Source organism: Cryptomeria japonica, chromosome 2, assembly GCF_030272615.1.
Source record: "Cryptomeria japonica chromosome 2, Sugi_1.0, whole genome shotgun sequence".
NCBI lineage: Eukaryota > Viridiplantae > Streptophyta > Pinopsida > Cupressales > Cupressaceae > Cryptomeria > Cryptomeria japonica.
Window position 1 is genome coordinate 679,322,008 of NC_081406.1, and position 15,476 is coordinate 679,337,483.

The following is a 15,476-nucleotide window of genomic DNA, read 5'->3' on the forward strand; positions in this document are numbered from 1 at the left end:
GATCCACAACTTCGTCTATCTGCTCAAACTGTCTCACTGAACACTAATGTCCCAACGACAAGGGACTTATATCGGCAAGATCAGCCAATCGCTATATCCAAATGGCCTTTTTCACCAAGACCACATCAAAGTCTCATTGAAACCTAGCTCATCGCCATGACAGCATGACTTCGGCTACCTACTTGAAGGGTCTTGTTGAATTGTAATGTCTCATTAAAATCCCTTCTTGTCGCCAAGAACACTGCAATGTCTCATCGAAACCAAAAGCTTTATCGTTGTGACCTGCGAGTTCAATGAGATAGAAATGTGACTTCACATAAAACACTTCTATGTCTGATGTCGCCTAGACAAATCAAAGTCACGCCAAACTAATCCCTACAAATCCTAAATGCAATCCGATTGAGCTTTCAACCAGTCAATTTGAGATGCCCGTTCTCAACAGAATTGTCATGTCAACATGTGTCTCACGAATTAAATATTCTCAAATATTTTATTGATCAAATATCTTCAACCAATTCAACAAACTTGGAAAGACACATGGCATTCGCAACTAACTAAGGACACTTGGCATTCATTTTGTTTCGCCATCCTCCACATAACACCTAGTTCTTCTTAAGGAAGCATGATCCACAAATTTCTCTATTTTTAGCGTAGATCATTTTCAACATCATGTAGATCAAAATTGCATCTCATCTAGTATTGTAGGAAGAATTTCTTGCATTTAAATTCAATCACATTCTCTGGGTTGTCATTTTGAAAGCCACAAGTGCATAAATTTGAGAGCGGCTAAATAAATCCTTGGAGATAGAGGACAATGGGACACTCTTAAGAAGGTTGAAGTTGAGTTTCATTTTCTAAATTTGCTTTCAATATAGTCTCATTGATGTGTTTTAGGATTTAAGTGGATTGACACATAATTCTATACACATTTTTTAGCGCCCACCGTGGGGCTCTGCCCCATTTTTTTTAATATCTTTTTTGTAGGTTTATTGACAAGTTAGCTCGGAGAAGTAGTTTTAGTGCATATGCTACAAATATTGGTGTCTCGGTCTTAAAGATTAGTGCATAAGAGTTTTGTTTTGGCGCATTCACTACCCAAATCAATGCATCAACCAAACGTTTTTGCGCATCCACAAGATCCGATTGCATTTTTTGTTTTTCTTATTTTAGGGCATTAAATTGACAGAGTAGTGTGTAGGAAGTTTCTTTTAGCATGTTGACTAGTTTTATTAGCACATATAATGAAAGTTTTAGCGCATAGAGAAGCTAATTTAGTACATCTACTTCGGTTTGCAGATTTTTAAATTTCTAAGACTAATCTATATCTTTCTATTTTGTAGGTACATCATACGTTGTCCAAGACCAAAATCTAAAACTACTAATGGTGTCTACAGGGGCTGGAGCTATTTCATTTTGTTAAATGAGGCACCTAGTTTAAGTAGAAGGTTAAAGAACACCATGTATTATGTGCTTGTAAAGTGATAGGCATACACTCTCCCCTTAATTTGGTGAACAAAAGGCTAGAGTCACTCTTTCAATTCATTTCATTAGGATAATACCTTTAGAAGCCCTGTCCTCCTGAGTAGCCCATAAAGTCGGGTGAGAGGGGAATGACCTAAGTGGGAATGACTAAATCCAAGTTATTCCAACCCACTATAATCAAATGTGGTTGTGATGAAAATCACCTCCAACTGTAGTGTTCATTGATAAACCTCCCCTAGTATCCTTGTGATGCAAAAAGACTTTGTTCTAAAGGTTGGGAGGCCTCTTGGGGGAGTTTATCGTTGACGCACCGAACAAAAATACTTACTAAGAACCATAAGTGTAGAATCCAGTCGAGTCAATAACCAAATGTTATAATATCACAGGGCAAGGGTGGGGAAGAATTTGTACCCAAGACACTCACCATAAGGCTCCCAAGAAAACGATTCAATTGAGAAGAAATTCTCTTTGAGTCAACTTCTAGCAAAAGGCAAAAAAATGAGCGCACCCTAGGGTGTGACATGGTTGTTGAGCTAACGAAGATTCTAAGCTGTGAGATGTGATATTATGATGACCCTTGAGAATAGGAGAGTCTGATTGTTTTGTCTTCAATTGTTCAAAACTGTGAGATTTTGCCAAGATCAAGGGCACAATGAAAAGTATAAAAATAGAGACAAAAGAATGACAAGAACAAACTGTATTCTCATCAATATGAAAATGATCAACTAGATTCTTCAATACAATGAATATAGACCTTCTTATATAAGCAAGGCCATATGGATGTACGAGCACACAATTATGACATGTGGCTCAATGAGAAACAAGGGTAGGTAAGAAATACTAGGGGTAGGTAGGAGAAATAATATAATATTCCACAAGAGGTGGATGACCCACCGAATGTGGAGTGTAACAGCAAAATAAGACCACAAAAGGTGGAATTTCTCCTACAAGCTCTATCCCTATGTGCACACTTCCCTAAGTGTCTCAAATCCAAACTACGAAGAGATGCATTATCCTAAGTTAACTTAAGTAAAGTGTAATAATATCCATAATGAATATTTATTTACACCAACAAAAACTTGTGGAAGTCAATGGGATTTGAAAAGAGCCCCAAACATACACTCAATGTTTAGATCATAGAGTAAAACAATTGTTTGACTACTTGCTTTTGTGTTTACAATCATTATTTTAAAAAATTCATCCATTGAAACATGCAAAACTTTCATTTCGAAACAAGATCAACCTATCAAAACATTGAACATTAGGGAAATTTAGCACATAGATCCAACATAACAACGCATAGAGTAAACAAATTAGCGCATCCAGAGTACAAATTAGCGCATCGAGGTCATAGAGTAGTGCATAGATCAAATATTTTAGCGCATTCATAGTCTGATTTAGCGCATATACCTATTCATATTTTAGACAAAGAGAAAAATCCAACATTTGATAGAAAACAAAAGTCATTCAAATAAAATTTCCAGAGTTGAGGTCATTTTCATCGTCAAAAAATCAATTTCAAAATTAAGAAAGTCTGGTTTTGCAAGTGAAACATTTTTAACACAGCATAGATCAAAATGTTTTATGTGCATAGTTATCATTTTTTACTTCTGATTTTTCAGCACAATTTCATTATCAGGATTTATCATCCTTAATCATGAAACAAGGGCTTTAAATCAAATCAAATTTATCTAATCAATAGGATCTTTCCTATTTGACTTGGTTAACTCACATCAAAATAGCACTTGAAACAAAGATCAAAGCTTAAAAACCTTAGTCACTTGTATGCTAGTTTTGACTAGAAATAAGAAGAGAAGACGAAAACAACAAAAACAAAAACAAAAATCCACAATGGAAGAAGAAAATATTTTCTTTCATTGATATAGACCACGTGATCAAAATGATGATGAGGAGAAAATATATGAGGAAACAATCAAAGAAGCACAACAAGATCCTAGGTTTGGTAAATTCATGGAAAAGTTGTTGGAAAATTACAAAGAGAAATACTTTCTAATGTTGACAAACTTGAGTGTCAAATTACCTCATGACTTTGATGTGACATAATTGACACAAACCGAAGGGACAAGTGAAGCTCAAAACAATACCAATTGAACTAATGACACTCAAACTCATGATGATGGGATCAATAGAAATAGTGAAGCAAGGATTAATATAGATAATCCACTCTTGGCCCTCACACAACAAATACAAGCACTTCAACAACAAATTTAAGATATGTAAAGGGGAACAACAAAGACATACTCCTTGGAAGACATATGTCTATATCCTTTTGATAGGAGCTTATGAATGATTCCATTTCCTCCTAATTTTGAAACCCCTAAATATGAAAAATATAAGGGCAAAATAGATCCACAAGACCATGTTATAGAGGTTTGTGCATCAAGCATGGAAGTATCACACAATGACACTTTCTTAACGAGGTTAATTTCCAAGATCTTAGGAGGACAAGCCATGGAATGGTTCTCAAAACTTACTCTCAATATAAAATCATTTCCAGAATTGGTAGATAAATTTATAACTTGCTACTCATACAACATTGAACATGAAGTGACCATGCTTCATCTATGCAATGCAAGACAGAAAACTGGAGAATCTTTCCTCACTTTCTTACCAAGATGGAGACAATTATCTGCTAAATATCCTTGACCCATACCTGAACAAGAGAAGATGGACATTTTTATTCACAGTCTAAACAATGAGATGAGCTATGCACTTGAATTTCAATGTCCACCTAGCTTCAACAAACTCATTGAGAAATAAATCAAAATTGAAGAAGCCTTGGTAAAGAAAGGAGAAATAAAGTTCTTCAAAGAAGGGGAAAACTATCATAATAATCACACCAACAATAACAACAATGACAAATCAAAATTTTGGACAAGGAAGAAAAATATTGTCAATGATGGTGTGGTTGATGCACACAATGTAAAACCAAAAAACTAATCCTAAACCTATCAGGTACCACACCCATGAATAATCAAGAGAAGAAGAAACCTAAACTACCCCCTTATCCACCTTGAAGGAAGTTTACACCTTTTGGGTAGACACTTGAATCAACTTTTAAATAATTCCTTGCAAAAAATCTCACAATGCTACCTGATACACAAGATTTTAAACCAAGAGTCAAACCAACATGGTGGAATGAAGTGCATTATTATGATTTCCATAGAAGCAAGGAGCATAGAACAAACAATTGTCAAAGACTAAAACATTTGTTACAAGATTTGATAGATAGAGGTGACATAATTTTTGAGGGACACAAGACAAACAATGAACATGGAGCCTTTAAAAATCCTCTTCCAAATTCTGAAAAAAAAAGATCCTCATCAGCAAACAAAGGTACCAAGGTGAACTACGTCTATGACAATGTGATTAACCACCTTTTGGCATCTGACTAACAAATTAATGTGATCAAATTCAAAGGGAAACAAGAAAATGCACCGGAAATGTGACGACAAGAGGTCGAGCTATTAAAGTCATTTTGAAAGGTACCACATCCAAAACATCTACTCCTCCAAATCAATACAACATAGTGGATCAATTGGAAAATACTCTAGCTCAGATATCCATATCAGAACTTCTCAAAATCTCACCCGAACACAAAGACATTCTAGAGAAGGCTCTACTAGATACCACAATACCTACCACTTTGGATACCACTCAATTCCAAGTCATGGTGGGGCATTTAACCACACCTCATTATCTATCATTTTCAGAGAATGATGACGTATCTTTGAATCATCCACACAATTCTCTACTTCACATTGAGGTCTTAATCTATAAGCACCAAGTCAAACATGTTGTAATAGATGGAGGAGCCAGTTTAAATATATGTACCTTAAATCTTATCCGTGCATTAGAATTTTTAGAAAAGGCAATAGATCCAAAAAAAATTCACCATAAAGGCTTATGATGAAGAAGAAAGATCCTCTGAAGGATTAGTATTGTTTCCAATCAGAGTGTGACCGATTCAAAAGGACACACTATGCAAAGTCTTAGACATAGACTTATCCTGCAACATACTCTTGGGTAGACCTTGGATTAATGAAATGTAAGCAATACCATCAACATGCCACCAATGTTTGAAGTTTCCTTATAATGGATAGGAAATCACAATTTCAGTAGACTCCAATCCCTTCCAATATTGCAGCAATCTCAAGCCAGTCCAAGATGTTATTGTACCACATAACAGGGAAGTTCTTGCTTCTAGTTCCTCAAGTCATGAAAGTAATGAAAGTCTTCTCAATTCTTTATCAAAAGATTTTGAGAAAAAGATACAGTTTAAAGACAAAGGAATTGGAGAGTATTCCTTTGAGCATTCCTTATGTCTCTCAAAGTTACCAATTTCTCCAAGGTCATATGGACAACCATCAACATCCAGACAACAATCTTCACAGTCAATCAAGATTTTTTATGGTGCATTTGTAAAAGCAGGTACTCTAGTTGATGAATCTTATGACAAAGACATCCTACAATGGCTTTACAAAGATGAAGAGAAATCTAAAGAAGAGGTCTTAAATATCAGGTTACCAACATAACAATATGGTAATGGATTCAAAATCATGCAAAAAATGGGATATGATGGAAAAGGTCTCATAGGAAAACAAAAATAAGGCATTGTGGAACTGATATAATATACTTCCTCCAATACAAGGGACAAGATAGGACTAGGATACAAAGAAGAAATACAAGAAGAAGCCACTCACAATGTTTATGAACAAATCCTCAAATTGAAAGCTAGTTCTAAAACAGACTCAAATGAATGGGAATTGGATTCACCTTCTGAAGAATCCTATGAAGAGAAAGGCATAGATGTGATACAAACATATGCACCTATACTCTATTAGGGACAAAGCTCGGGTTCTCGACCATTTGAATTTGGATCACAACATATTCACGATGACTCTAGTAAGCACAATCAGATACTAAGCGAGATAAACGATCTTGATGAGAGTAACATCATAGATCTCAACTTTGTTGTTGAAAACCTTGACAATGTTTCCATTATGACCCGTACTGCCTTTGACCTTAACCAACCAGACGATCCCTTACCCTTGGTACATCTAGAACTTATTGATTAGGAACAAACGAAACCTCTTGATATACCCACATTTCTAGATGATGATGCTATTGTTCACAATCTATGTTCTGTAAATACCGAAACAAGTTCCACCAGTGATTTAAATAACAAAGTTGACAATCAAGGGGTGCCAAGTATCTTAGTCACAAAATGAATGAAACAAACAATATATATATAATGTTGAAAACCATGCAATGGCAGTATTAGATCATGAAAAATTAAAAGGAAAGGGTATATCCAATGGTGAAAACCTCTTAGAGGCACTGAAGGATGAGATACTTGACACTCTTCCCGAACATTATGAGGAAAGATCATTAGTTTTTATTGAGCCTACAAAATCAATGAACAGCGGCATTGAAGAAACAACAAAGATCATACACCTATATGCATCATTGATAGAGCAAGAAAGACCAAATTTCACCAAGTTCTTCAAATAAAGGCAAATCAATTTTGTTTGGTCCTACTTTGATATGCCAGTACTAGACCCTGATTTGATAATGCATCACTTATCCATAACTCTTGGAGCCAAACTAGTAAAGCAGAAACTAAGAAAGATGCATTTGTACATAGCCCTACTGGTGAAAGTAGAATTGAAGAAATCGTTAGATGTGGGATTCATTCGACCAATCGACTATGCAAATTGGATATCAAACATTATACTTGTGTCCAAACTAGATAAGGGCATCAAAATGCATGTACAAATTTCAAATATCTCAACAGGGCTTGTCCAAAAGAATAACTTTTCTTTGCCCAACATAGACATCATTGTAGACTTAACAACCAACCATTATATGCTATCACTCATGGATGGTTTTTCAAGATACAATCAAATCAAGATAGCACCAGAAGATCAAGGTAAAACAACTTTCACATGTTCGTGGGGTACATATTGTTGGAATGCCATGCCTTTTGGATTAAAGAATGCAGGAGCGACTTATCAACGTGCAATGACTATAATTTTTTATGACATGATGCCCACATTCATGGAGGATTATGTAGATGACCTGCTAGCGAAATAATTCACTAGGGAAGGACACCTAGAGATCTTAGATAATATATTTCAACGTTTAGAAAAGTTCAATGTGCGACTCAATCCAAAAAATTGTGTGTTTGGTGTCACATCTGGCAAACTCTTGGGATACATAGTTTCAGCTAAAGGCATAGAAGTAGATCCAACAAAGTTTCAAGCAATCATGGAAATTTCAGCTCCTAGGAACATCAGTCAACTAATTTCTTTGTATGGAAGGCTACAATCTATTCAAAGATTCATCTCGCAATTGGCTAACAAATGTCATCCTTTTACTGATTTGTTACATAAGAATGTTCCCTTCAAGTGGGATTAAAAATGTGAAGAAGTTTTTAATCAATTGAAAAAATATTTGATAAATCCCCCTATATTGATGTCACCAATAGCAGGAAATCCACTTTTACTTTACATATCAGCAACTGAGGTATCTTTGGGAGCTTTGTTAGCATAAGAAGATTCTACAGGAAAAGAAACAGTTATTTACTACATCAGTAGGACACTAAGTGGCTATGAATTACACATTCATTGAAGAGCATGTTTAGCAGTGGTGTTTGCTTCTTATAAATTGTAGCATTATATGTTAACACATACAATCAAGCTAATAGCCAAGATCAATCCACTAAAATATCTTCTTAGCAAAGCCACATTAACAAGTAGACTAGGAAAGTGGGTGATGATATTGAGTGAATTTGACATTCAATATGTGGATAGAAGAGAAATCATTGGTCAAGTGATCACATACCGATTAGTTGAAGTACCATTACAAGATGATCGCCATATGCTCATTGAATTACCTTATATAGATGTCCTTACAATTACAACACACCCTTGGAAACTATACTTTGATGGACCTTACACTCAACATGGATCAGGTGTTGGAATCTTATTTGTCACTCCTCAGGGATACACAATTCCAAAATATTATCGGTTGATGTTTCCTTGTACAAATAATATTGTCGAATATGAAGCATTAGTCACCAATATCAAGGTAGCAGTGGAATCGAAAATCGCAAAATTACAGGTCTAGGGAGACTCTCAACTAGTCATCAATCAAGTCAATAATTAATATCAAACAAAAGATGACAAGTTGATGTCATAAAAGATAATGGTAGATTATTTCAAGAGATACTTCATTGAGATTAAGTTTGAATAAATTCCTAGATTAGACAACAAAGCTGCATATGCCATGGCAACTATTGCTTTGCTCCGACAAATTCCATAAAAGCAAAATTGTTATGAATTACTGGTGGAACAAATGTTTACTCTTGCATATAACAGTCTTGATTCCCAATTTTTTTGTAATCTAGTTGGTCTTGATTCCTCAACCTATGGGAAGATCTATACATATCTAAAAGAGAATACCCTTTCACCCGATCTATCCCGAAACCAAAAATGAAATTTTATCCGTCAAGTAGCTCGATACGCCCTAATAGCTGATACGCTTTATCGACGAGGTCTTGATAGTACTCTCCTTAGGGGTCTAGAATGTGACGAATCTTAAACTGCCTTACGAGAGGTTCATGAGGGTATTTGTGGTACTCATTCAAGTGGTCCTACTCTAGCTAAGAAGCTTCCACAAATGGGATACTATTGGCCAAGTATGGAAAAAGAATATTTTCAGTTTGCTAAGAAGTGCAAGAAGTGTCAAATTCATGGCAATCTCATACATGCACCTGCACAGGAGCTGCAATCGCTGACATTTACATGGATTTTTTGTCAATGGGGACTTGACCTCGTGCATAATATTCATCCTTCTTCCTCAAAAGACCACAAATTCATTATCACAGCCACTAAGTAATTTACAGAGTGGATTGAATCTGACCCATTAACCACTATTACCAGAAAAAAAAAATCCTATTTCATCCTAAATTACATTATCTGTCGTTATGGCATTCCTATCTCCATTGTCATTGACAATGGTAGGCCCTTTAAGAACCAAGATGTACAAAACATTTCTAATAGTTTCTGTATCCAACACCGATTTTCCACACCTTACTATCCCCAAGGGAATGGCCAAGCAGAAACCTCAAACAAGACTATTCTAAAAATCCCAAAGAAAACAGTTAACGACGTTGGCTGCGATTGGCATATCCAATTAAACCCTGCATTGTGGCATACAGTACTAGAATCCGCACACCCACTGGAACCACACCATATGCCATTATGTATGGATTAAAAGCTATCTTACCCATTGAGGTCAAACTACCTTCACTTCGAGTATCATTGAAAGAACTCATCCCAGATGAAGAATATCAGGTAGCCATACCACAAGAGTTGGGGTTGCTAGATGAACACCATCAACATACTTTTGATCATCTAAAATCTTATCAACAAAGGATGTCAATATGATAAAACCACAAGGTAAGACCAAGGATGTTTCAGGTTGGTGATTTGTTACTAAAGGAGAATCTTCGCCATCAACAAGATTGAGAGAAGAAGGGAAAATTTGAGCCTAATTAGCTAGGTCCTTTGTCATCGTATCTGCATATGGCTCTGGAGCATATTAGTTGTCTACACCTGAAGGGGACCTATTTGAAGATCCTATCAATAGAATCCACCTCAATAAATTCTACACCTAATTCATCCAATGTACGAGTGAAAAGAAAAAATACAAACAAATCAGAAAAAGCAAAAAATACAAAAAAAAATGGAAAAAGATAAAAATCTAAAAGAATCATGAAAGATAATAAAGGTGCAATAAAAGAAAGTGGTGAAAACCTGGACACATGCGCTACTTGTGATAGATCAACTCTTCCATTTGTTGGTACATATGTTATGCATCTGCACTTTTGTCATCATTATACATATCTGTAAATAAAGCCTTATGTAAATAATTAGGCATTATATCAGCGTCTCACCATGGCTTGGTGATCATTGTACATATCCATAATAAAAGGTTTGTTTTTGGACTGGGGACAAAATCCTGAACCTAGTTAGGACAATCTACATTGAGCTCAAAACAATAGACATACAACATTAAGACAACAATCTTAAAACAACAATCATGAAATTCAACATTGAACATCGCTCAAAATTTAGGAAAACAATTATCAAACTTAGCATCAAGATCAATAAACAAAAATCAATGGAAGGTTTCTTTTGAATCATGGTTTGATCACTTTAGCATGAGTGTTCAACTGTTGTATCTTAATTTTTGTTATCATGTCTCTTAAGTGACTCGAGGATGTCTTGAACTAGAGGAGTAATGAGGGAGCATGATATTTTCTTTGTCAGTTGTTTGTGAGTTAATCATTAGTACTGTGCAAATTTATCGCAGGACATGATCGACAAAGTATCATCGAGGACATTTCAGATTTGTATAGGAAAAGAATTAACTTTTGTTTATTTTATGCAAGTAATACTTGGGTCATCTTTGTTCAATTATACCTCGATGCTTGTATTAACTTACAAAATCAAAATCTATGTACGCGGTACTCAGGTCATCATGGTGTAATTATACCATCGATGTTTGTACTAACTTACAACATTTTAAAGTCTCAATGATGATAACAAGCATGACAAGATGGTCGACAAGATGACAACAATGCATTAATTATATTTTGCATGTTTAAGATTAATTGCATTCATATTGTGTCTTGCATAAGCATGCCATTCATATCCTACATTACTTTTCCAAGGGCTTGAGATTTTAAAATGATTTTATCTATTTTATTATGGGATTGAGTATATTGAACGTTAACAAAAACAACCAATTCATCTTCATTACATTCCATTTCATTTCTAGTCCATTTCATTTCATCATTGTAATTATTCATGATAGGTGTTTCATTTCATTAATCATCATTTCCATTCATCATTTTATTAGGTTCTCTTTGCATGTAGTTGCATTTAATTAAGCGAGAGGAGTATGAAGACATGCAACAACTCAGCTTCTAGGATTTGTCATTCAGGCAATGATAGATCCCTACTCTTTTATATGCTTTTCTTTTGTAAATGTATAGTTCCTTTCATAATGTATTAAATGAGTCAATCCCACAACTTGTGTGGGACATTATACTTTTTGAATTCATGAATAAAGAAAGCAATCTATTGTTCAAAGATGCACATCCTTGTTTCTTGAAAGAACATTTGCATTGAATATTTGCTCCAGTTGATAGCATCACTTATTTGTATTATCACTTAGCATAATCAGACACGTACTTTTAGTTCTTAAGTGTAAATGTTGTTCCATCTCTACCTGATTGAGTTGGAGGTGAAATTAGGTAACAATAACATATGGACCATTGAACCACTCCTTGGTCCATTAGACCACCTAATTTTCTATCTCATCCATATGTCCAACTTTAGTTATGTTGGGATCAAAATTGAATATGGGGATGTTGAAGATTCCCATAGTGTTGTAAAAATGGTGCAATTTGTTCTCATCTTCTTTCAAACCTTTGGGGATCATAAGACCTGTAGCTATATTTTCAAAATCCAAGTCCATTTTGTAGAAGTCTCTAATTATAACATTGTACTTATCCATGCAATCATCCCAATTTTCTTTAATCATTGACTCGTGTTTATAGAATTCTCCATTAATTGGGATAAACTTTCTAATTAGATAAAACTTATCTATTGTCACCAACATTGATCTCACAGTGTAGGTAGCCATTTATATCCTTGTAGCATTGACACTCTTCATATCAAGATAGGAAAATGCACTAATCTTGATGGGGAAGGTAAAGCATGTCTCGTGTTTGTTGACAATCAACTTGTGAGCTTCCCCAACTTATTGCACATCTCAAATAAGATTATACTATCACAAGGGTGCCTTAGGAGCTTCATGGGTGCCTTGTTACATCTTGCAACCCTAGTGTATGTGAAGATATTAAAGTGTATATAATAATGTACCAACTTCTTTACTTTAGCTACAACATCCACATAAAGTCTCTTGGAAAATTCATCCTCCAACCTAATTATGACATATGCAAGCCCATCATTCACCAAACAATATTGCTTTGTGCTTCTCTCCAATGCCAATTGGGGGTACTAGTTGTAAATTCTCATTTTTGGATCTATTATCACTTGCTAAATCTATATGGTTTTAAGGTGTGGACATTTTTTGCAATCTATTTAAAATTCTTAAACCATAACCCCCATTGCTTTTTGTTGTCTTTGCTTTATGTTTCATTGTTGACTTTTTGTTTGGTTGTCAATTTCTTAAGTTATAACCTATGCCCTTATAAAATTTTGTGTGATCGACCCTTTCATCCTAGGAAATGCATGTAACCGGATCAATTTAATATATCTCAGGTCCTTCATTTGATTTCTCATGGTTGATTTTACTGTGTCCCCCTTCGTGGCCCTTTTTTTAACTTAGTCAAGTATAAGTCTTCACATGTAGTTTCTCGCTTGTACATCCTGTCGGTTGTCTCCCCATGTCCATGTTAGTGTTTTCATTGAAACATACAAATTTGTTACAAAAATTCAGGGCTTTCAATGGAGCTGTGAAGTGTCCCATTTGGTGGAGGATGCGACAAGCCTTTCATTTCATCGAAGGCATATCATTCGCTCAAGCTTCTAGCTTTCTTTGGTGAACCTTTGATAGGTGACATGGCTATTGAATTTGATATCATCATGTTTCACAAGAGCCTTCTCCTTTGCTAAATCGTCGAAGAGAGTACATGTGTCAAACATGAACATCCAACCCAAAGCACAAGTCATTTCATAGGAGCACTAGCCTTCACTAGAACATCCAAGCAACTCTCACGAGGGCATGAAGAAGGAAGGATGGATGACAGGTAAAAAACAAACAAATAAACACTTAATTATTGTAGACACTTAAATTAGACTGATTAATTTAATCAAATAAAATCTACTAAGTCCCCTGTATTAGTTGAATAATTCATGGTATTCAATTAAGATCAAGTATCCCTTTTGGCTAAATTAATTAAATGAAGTAATGCCCCATTAGTTGATTAATTAATCAATCTATTGATTATTTAATATCCCCTTTCCAATCCCTTTAATTAATTAATTAACCCCTTTCTAATCCCTTTAATTAATTAATTCTCTCATTTTCCATCCCCTTATTTGAATTAATTAAATTCAAATATTCCTTTATGATCACATGTCTCCTAACTTATAACTACCTGGCCTAACCCCCATCTAAACTACCCCCTATCCTTACCCTTGGGTTCTAACCAACCCTATCCTTTTAGACCAACCCTCCCTCCTAACCTCCATGTGTGCACATTCCTCCTTATTTTCCAAAATTTGGAAAATATCCTATTTTTGGGTGGTTATTCCCCAAAAAGACGTGTCCTCAAGGACACATGCCATTCCTTCCCAAGACATGTGTCCCTCCCTTGGAACACTTGTCTCTTCCCTTTGAGCCACTTTGAGGACAAGTATGGAATCTTCTTCCACATGGCTTCCTTTGGAGTGCCACTTGTCCTCCTCGAGGACAAGTGTTGCACTCCCTCACCCTCTATTCCTTCTCTCCTCTCCTATTTAATCCCCCTCTTTTCCTATGCATGTCATCCATCTTCATCCAGCTGCACCATTACTCTACATAAATCATTACTCACTTCCACTTCATCATCATCCATTGTCATTCGCAACAATATTCATGGAGAAATATCGAGCATCCGAAAATGTCATCAAGCACACATAAAAACAAAGAATAATCAAATCAAAACAGGCATTCTGGTTTGCGTTGCATTGTTATTTTAGTTTCATTTTGATTTCATCATTCTAATCTTGAGGTGTATGATGTTTTTTGTATGTTTGGTTAATTAACTAGCTTTGAATCCCTTTGTATTTTGCACACATTTTTCATTGCACATTTTCTGGCACGCTTGGTGGGACTCACTTCATGGGTCATTTCTGACGTTTATTGTTGTTTGAGTGTGTAATTCACAAGTTTTGAGTACTTGTAGGCAAAAATGTGAAAATACACGCAGAGTTCTACCTCGGCGAAGGTCTATTTCATCGATTTCGTCATTACTACTTGAAACAACGAGTTTGCAATCTCGCAATTGTACAAACAGTAAAATTTAACTATTTTGCTCTCAGGATTTCTATAAATGCTTTTTGGGTTTTAAAACTAGTTAGCGGGTCTGCTTTCAGAAGCAACGAGAACCCTACTTGAAACAACAAGAATGCATTCCCACCGACGTACAAAAGGTAAATTTCCAATTTTTTGTTGTCATGTTTTTCTGTGCTTTATGTGTAGTTTAAAAGAGAAATAGTGGGTTCATGGTCAACTCTAGTGGGTTTATGGTCAACTCTCACAGGTTTGCACTGGTAAATTAATTTTGGATTTTGATGCTCTTTGTTATGTGTTTAAAATAAGCTCCAGTAGGTTTGCGAGTAGTTGTAGTGGGTTCGTGGGTAACTCTAGCAGGTTTGCACTCTGTTTGCATTTTTTTTTATTGGTTAATTAAAAATCTACATTATGTAACAAGTTATGGAAAGTTTGTGGGTAGTTTCAATGGGTTTGAAGCTAACTCCAATGGGTTTGCATTAAAAAAAAAAATTACAAAAGCCACGGGAATGCACTAAAAAGCCACAGGAATGCACTGTGTTTCTGCGGGTTTGTGGTCTCTGTGTTTTAACAATCATTTTTCTGAATTCGTATTTCATCAAATCATTACTAACTCGTTAATTTTGGTTGTTTGATTGATTTTTCACTAATGTTTGTGCAGCTAATCATGTAATTAAAGACCCCATGCTTTTAAAACACCAACAATTTGTTGTAGGACCGCTAAAGAAGGGTTTCACGAAAACTATTTCCTTTATTGCTTTTCATTTTTACATTTGTGTCTTTTGCTTAATCTAGGCACACTTCAATTTCTTAAAGGAAAATAACACCAACTTTTTTGTGTTTGGCACACTTGTGCACATGTAGGGTGGACCATCTAT